Consider the following 7,666-nt stretch of genomic DNA (forward strand, 5'->3'; position numbering starts at 1 on the left):
CTGGACTAGGAGAGGAGACTGACCCCTCTGGGCATGCCAGGCTCTGAGTAGGTGGGTAAATAAAATGCTGCTTTTCTTTTGTTGGCTGTACACTGTGACTCTCAAGTAATGGGGCAGCTTCAACGAGCCTCAGTTACTAAGTGGCTCTGCACAGCTTTGTTGGCCGGCTCAGATTTTTCCTCCTTTTCCTGTCAAAGGGAAAAACAGGAGGTACCATTAGCTGACAGGGTCCTGAAGGCTGGCTGTGCGCCCCTAGAGGGAAGGAGGGTGGGGGCTCTAGGCAGAGCAGGGCCGTGAGTCATGTGCCCCCGTGAGTCCTGCTCCCTGGTCGCCCGGTACGGCCACCCAGGCTGTGTCCTGTGGACCCTGATGGGAATGCCCTCTGGCCAGAGCACTCAGCATGCAGACCCTGCCTGTTCCCAGCCCATCCCCAGATGCTCGGCTGGCAAAGACTTCTAGTTGGAAGACACATTACCCAAGAAAACAATTGCTCTTGGGCCCTAAGTTGTCAATACATTGCTTCCGGAGCCTATTTCGCTCCATTCCCCCTTTTTTCCCAAAGAAAACAAGACACGGATGGCTTTGAACAATTCTCCAAAGGTCCTTACCTTTTAAATCCTCTCTCTCTCTCTGTTTCCTGCATTCCTGAGAGCATGGGTCACTCCCTGTTCACAGCAGCCCTCTGCCAGCTGAATCGAGTCTAAAGTTTTGGCCCTGATTCTAAATGCCTCCTGGGCCACGGTTCCCATGTACCTTTCTGATGCTGGGTCTTACTATTCCAGGCGCTATGGCTGCTTGCTGTTCCGTAAGCACACCCCTGCTTGCTAGTGCTGCTCTGTCCCTGGAAGGCCCCTGGGGGCCCAATAACCACCGTTTAGTGTGCTCCCAACACATACCAACCACTTCAGTCATTCAGCCTTGGAGGTGCACTCATCACCACCCTTCCTAGGGACAGGCAAACAAGCTCTCAGAGAGGTCAGGTGAGTAGCCTCTGCTCTCACAGTTATGGGGACGGGGTCAAGAATCCGGACCTCCTGTGTCTGGCTCCTAATTCCAGGATCCCTGTTTCCCATTCCTACCCCTGAAGACACCGCAAATGCCCCATCAAATACCCACCTCCCTGAAGCGTTCTCTCAACCTCCCCATAGGAATAAACTGATGTTGGGGCGCCTGGGTGGCTCAGCCTGTTAAGCATCTGACTTTGGCTCAGGTCATGATCTCACGATTCATGAGTTTGAGCCCCATGTAGGGCTCTGTGCTGACAGCTTAAAGCCTGGAGCCTGCTTCAGATTCTGTGGCTCCTTCTCTCTCTGCCCCTCCCTTACTTTCTCTCTTAAAAATAAACATTAAAAAAAAAAGAAATCAACTGACATCTTTTTTTTATGTTCACACCCTATGTTATCAGGCAGGTTTCCAGCAGGAGGCAGAGGGCACTCAGCTGGGACTTTGAGAAGAATTTAATGAGGGCTTCATTTGCAGAGGTGCAGGCAGGGTTATAAGGGAAGCCACTGGGGGTGTGGAAGCACTGGGGACAAGCCACATGGGAAGCCATTGCCACCCCAGCGGAGGGGGAGGAGGAAAGAGCAGTGTGACCAGAGCTGGGGAGAGCTGCTGCGGGGAGGAGCACAGTCCACAGTTGCTCAGGACACAGACACCATCAAAAGCAGGGAGGGAGGAAGGAAGAGACACTACTCTTCCTCCTTCTACCCTCCAGTTTCCTGCCAATGTACCCAACTGTGAGCCCAGGTCCGGAGAGCCTGCACGTGCAGTCATGGGAGCCTCAGCCTCCTACGCACAGAGCTGAGAGAGGAGGGGCAGAGTGGAGCTGGGAGGTGCTATATTGGTGTCTGATCGCTGCTATAGCAATTTATCACCAACTTGGTGACTTAGAATAACACACATTGATTCCCTTACCATCCCAGGGGTCAGAAGTCCAAAATGAGTCTCACTGGGCTGAAATCATGGTGTCAGCACAGCGGCATTCCTTTCTGGAGGCTCTAAGAGAGAATCTGTTTCCTTGCCTTCACCAGCTTCTAGAGTTTGCCTGCATTCCTAAGCTCACGGTCCCATCCCCTATCCCCCAACGGCAGTGGTGCTGGCCTCATGTTGCCATCTCTCTGGTTCTGACTCCCGTGCCCTCTCTCTGTCTCCCATGAAGGACCCTATGATTATTACATTGGGCCTGCCCAGAGAATCCAGGATAATCTTATTTTAAGGTCAGCCAATTAACAACCTTAATTTCATCTGCAACCTTAATTTTCTCTGTCGTATAACCTATGATATTCCCAGATTCTGGGGATTAGACTGTGGACATCTTTGGGGGTGGGAGCATTATTCTGCCGACCATATGTGCCAAACAGAAAACAGTTAGTTCACCTGCTTGATATGCTGGTAACCTGAGGAATTGGTTTATTTGCTCTACGGGTAGAGTCACCTAGAAACTTGGGTTACTTGCTGTGTGTCAAAATCTGCTCCGAGACTCAATGGCTGAGTCTATCATCACTCACGCATCTAGGGGTCAGCTAGGGTTCAGCTGAGCAGTTGGCTGCTGGGAAACTCTGTCTTGTGGGCATCTGTGTTGGCTGGGGTGGCTCTGCTTCATGTGTTGCTCATCCCCTTGGGCCAGCAAGCCAGCAGGGTGGACCTTCCCCAGGCCCACAAAGCTGCATAGCCAAACCAGGAGGAAACACACAACACCTTCTGAGCTGTCACTTCCACCCATCTGCCATTGGTCAAAGTGAGTCCCATTGGCAAGCCCAAAGATGAGGGGTGAGGAGATGCCCTCAGCTCTCAGGAAAGGTATTGCCAGATGCAGGGAGGAGGGAGAAATAGGGGTACAATCCAATCCACTCCAGGGCCACGTCTTAGTCATATTTGCTACTCACTGTCCCAGGTTGTTTTTTTACTGGGTTGAGTCTGCATGAAAATGTATCAAGTAAATGAATGAATGAATGAATGAACAGCTGAGCTCCCATAAGTAGGATATACTCGTCCAGGCTTAGTGTCTCTCACTGTGGTGCAGATGGGCTGGAAACCACAGCTGGCAGGGCACAAACTCTTTGTCTGGTGTGAATCCTGCAGCATGGGAAGGAGAGTCACATCTGAGCTGAGAGCTCAGCTCCCATGTGTGTGTGTGTGTGTGTGTGTGTGTGTGTGTGTGTGCGCGCGTGTCTTGTAGGGGTACCTGCAGGGGTACTCCAGAGGATGTGGAGTGCCAGGGTGGTGGTGTCCAACAGATGAGCCATCTCTGCCACCTCAGTTCCTTTGCTCCTTTTCTCCCTTCCCCTGAGCCCCTGTCTATGGGACTCAGGTACTCAATGGCCCAAAGTATGCAAGGCTGTCACCTGAGAGCCCTGCCCGCAGGATGCTCATGGTCTTCTGAGGACACAAAGCACAACAATTGAGGACAAAAGGGTTGCAGCACATGCAAGACTGAGTGGAAAGAGCGCCCAGGAGCACCAAGTGCCTCCGTGCACCCTCAGAGCTGAGCCTGGAAGACCAGACCCTGTTATGTGGGCAGACAAGTGGAGAGGGGCCTTCAGGAATCTGCACAGATGGCGTGGGCGCGCACGCTGTCCCTGTGTGCGGGGACTGGTCCAGCAACTAGAGACGTTCAGTACTGCCGAGAAAGTGCATTAACTGTGGGGAGGCGGTGAGAGTGAGTGGCAGACAAGGAAGGAGGTGGTTTTACGCCAAAGGGTTTGGATTTATCCTCTAAGCCAGGGGTTGACAGACGTCTTCAGTAAAGGACCAGAACAAATATTTCAGGCTTTGTGGACCATGCAATCTGTGTTGCAACTTCTCAACTCTGCCACTGTAGCGTGAAAGCGGCCACAGTCAATATGTAAATAAATGAGCATGTTTGTGTTTCCAATAAACTTTATTTGTAAAAACAGGCATAGACCAGATCTGGGCAGTGGCTATAGTTTATCTATCCCTGCTCCAAGCCCAAAGTCACAAACTGGCAGCCTTCAGGACAGGCTCTGTCCCACAGATTTTTGTTTTGTTTTGCATCATTTAGCCAACATTAAAGGATGGAGTGATTCTACATAAAAATCTAAATCTAGAGTTTCAGGTTCTTAAAAAGTCTGAAGCTCAGGGGACGCCTGGGTGGCTCAGTCAGTTGAGCGTCCGACTTCACCTCAGGTTATGATCTCACAGTTTGTGATGGTTCGTGACTTTGAGCCCGGCATCGGGTTCTCTGCCGTCAGTGCATAGCCTGCTCTGATCCTCTGTCTCCATCTCACTCTACCCCTCCCTTGTGTGCGCTCTCTCTCAAAAATAAATAAATAAATAAATAAGCCTTAAGGGAAAAAAAAGGCTGAAGCTCTGGTTACACCAGGCTTTCAACCTTGCATGGCAGTAACCAGCTGGAGTCCCCTTTCACCAGGCCATGGTCTCTCCAGTTTTCCAGAATCTCCACCACTTCCTATCGCCTCCCGCTTATCATTTTCCCTCTGCTGTGCTAATGTTTTTTTTGTTCCCCGTTCCCCGACCCCTACAATTGTATTAGTTCCCTAGGGCTGCCTAGTAATGCTGTACAACAAACCAGGCATCTTAAATGACAGAGATGTACTGTCTCACAGTTCTGGAGGCCAGAAGTCCAAGGTCAAGGCATTATCAGGGTTGATTCCTTCTGAGGGCTATGAGGGACTATCTGTTCCATGCCTCTCTCCTCCCTTATGGTAGCCTCAGGCATTCTTGCAGATGTCATTCTCCCCATGTCCTCCTGTTGTCTACCCTCATGCATGTCTCTCTGTGTCCAAAATTCCCCTTTTTATAAGGACATTAGCTATATTAGATTAGAGCCCACTCTAATGGCCTCATTGTAACCTGATTACCTATGTAAAGACCTTATCACCAAATAAGGTCACATTATGAGATACTGGGAGTTAGGACTCCAACTTATTTAATGGGGGAGACACAATTAACCCACCCATCCCTTTACGGTCTTGATATTTCCCGCCTGACTGCCTCTGCCATTAGCAGCGAAGACCCAGAAAAGTGTTCTTGGAACATCTGGATCTGCATTTACAAGGATTTTACAGGTTGACAGCATGGCCAATGTCTTTGAAAGGGTCAAGTCCCAGACTCAGAGGTCAGGTGACGGCGGTGTGTGTGTGTGTGTGTGTGTGTGTGTGTGTGTGTGTGTGTGATATTTGGGCACCTGGGCCACATGGGACCACAGGAGGTGGCAGGGTCAGGAGGGAGGTGAGAGGTGAAACCCCTGGGGCTTGGTGAGAGCCTGAAGGAAGGGGAGAGGGAGGCTAATATCCAGGTTTCAGGCTCAAGAGAACAAGTGGGCAGTTGTGCTTTTGCTGAAGGGGGGAGCAGATTTCAGTGCAGGTTTGTAGGGGTGAAAACTGCAGGCTGAGATGGAGAGAAGACAGAAGTGGACGCACAGACTTCACTGGAAAAGAGCCGGGCCAGGCTGACAGAAAGGAACAGGGGGAGTTCAGTAGGCAGGAGGGGGCACCGGGCAGGGAGAAGGGATTGGATCACCTCAGAGGATTGCAGCCTGCCAGGTCTCACAAGGTCCTCAGGGACCATGTAGCCCAGGGCAGACTGATTTGTGGGTCCCGTTTTTTATGGCTTTTTTGTGGTGACTTTGCAGTCTCTCCATACAGACGCTGAGTATTTCCTGCTCTTTAAATTTGGGCTCAGCCATGGATCAAGCTTCAGCCAATGGAATGTGGGCAAAGATGTTCGTTCCCAGCCTTCAGAGGCCTCTTCTTGTTTCCACTTTTCTTCCTGGGCCTCTGCCATCACCACCAGAAGACATGACCTGCTTACCCTGTGGGTCCAAGAAGTTGAGAAATAGGTGGAGCAAGGCTGGACCCGGCCAGCCACCTGGTGGAGCTCAGGCTGGGTCAGCCAACACCCACATAACTGCAAACGTAGGAGCCAAATACTGCTTATTGCTGTATTTTGCTCAGACTCTATGGTTGTTGGTTGCTTAGATACAGTCGAATACAGCGTTTTGGAGAGAGGAAACTGAGGTCTCAAGAAGGTCTCAAGAGATTTGCCCAGTGGTATATAAATACCAAATTGCAAAGTTCTTCTGCTTCTTGGACTGGGATTCTTTCTTTCTACTCCATTGCAGTGACTGTCACCTAGCTTCTGATTTGTTCATTCATTCAACAAGTACGCTATTAGAAATACCTAGATAACTTGGGTTTTTCCTTAGCCCTCAACAAGCTCCATGTGATCATGTTGGGGAGATAGACCCTCAACAGATCATGACAAATGTGGTAAGTGAGGACTCAGAGATGTGCTCAGGTACCCAGAATAGGCACCTAACCCAGCTAGGGGAAATTAGGGCAGGTTTCCTGGAGAAGGGGGGATCTGGGCTCAGTAATAGAAAATGAGGCAAAGCAGAGGCAGGAAGGGGTTGGCATGAGCCTGGGTGAGAGCTGAGGCACAGCCTGGGGCTGTGTGTATGTTTGGGGCCCTGGCGACAGAGGGCAGTAGCAGGAGAACTTCTTAGAGCTATTCAAGCCACTTCAGATAAGGCAGGGACTGGTGGGAGATGAGGCTAGAGATAAAAGTGAGACCCACATCTAGCCCGTTATCACACAGACTCAACCCCTTCACCAGCCAGTGATTGGAGGCCAGTGTGAGCACGGCCTTGGACCAGTCAACTCATTCCTTGGGCCTTGGTATGTGCATCATAAAATATCCTCATGTGGTCTTTAGGGGCCTCTCCAGCTCCGAAACCATTGTGGGGGACAACCTGGGGGGTGGCACACGACAGAGGAGACTGTCTGTCCTGGCAGCCAGTCCAGGCCAAGAGCTGAGATGTAAGGGTCCCCTCTGCCTGTGGGATGGAGTGTAGGTGACACCTCCAGGAACCAGGCAATCCTTTTCTCTGCCTTGGTGAGGAGTGGGGAGCTCTCCTCTGAGCCAAAGTCTGGTCCAAGAACATGAAGAGCAAGGATAAATTGGACATTTAGCATTTGATATAGGAGTATCCAGATGGAGGAAGTGACTTTATTTCCCTTCCTCTTTTCCTTGCAGAGGGAACATAGGTGTTGGGATTAGTCCCTGGCGAGAGGGGAGAGGGCTTTCAGGTGGCTATCCAGGCTCAAAGGGCCATGTCCTCCTGCCCTGCCGCAGAGCCCTCTGCAGAGGCCACCTGGAGGAAAAACAAATACCTACCACAAGAACCCACTATTTAACAGAAGAGGGCCAATCCAGCCAGGCTGGCAAGAAAATTTCAGGTAATTGATGTTATTTTCCCATTGACTATGTTCTGTTAGAAAAGATTTTGGTTACAGGGTGTAATCAAATCACACTTAAGAATTCTACTAAAAGATTACTTTTATAATGAGAAAAAGGAATCTGTGGCCTACTCTCCTCGGAGGGCAATTTGGCAATACCTATGAAAATGGGAAATGCACACTCTCTTACATGTAGCAATTCCACTTGTGGGAAAGGGTCTGACAAGTGTTTGCACACACATACACACCTGTGTGGGGAGAGATGCTCTTCTCAGCATTGTTTATGGTGGTGAAAGATTGGAAACAACCTCAATGTCATCAGTGAGGGATGGGGAGACCCATCAACAGTACATCCATGCCCTGGACTGCTACGCAAACATAGGTAAGACTGCGGCAGCTGTTGGTGAGAAAGAATCTCAGGCAACATTTAAATGAAAAAAAAAAAA

The sequence above is a fragment of the Suricata suricatta genome, chromosome 6, assembly GCF_006229205.1.
Source record: "Suricata suricatta isolate VVHF042 chromosome 6, meerkat_22Aug2017_6uvM2_HiC, whole genome shotgun sequence".
Taxonomy (NCBI): domain Eukaryota; kingdom Metazoa; phylum Chordata; class Mammalia; order Carnivora; family Herpestidae; genus Suricata; species Suricata suricatta.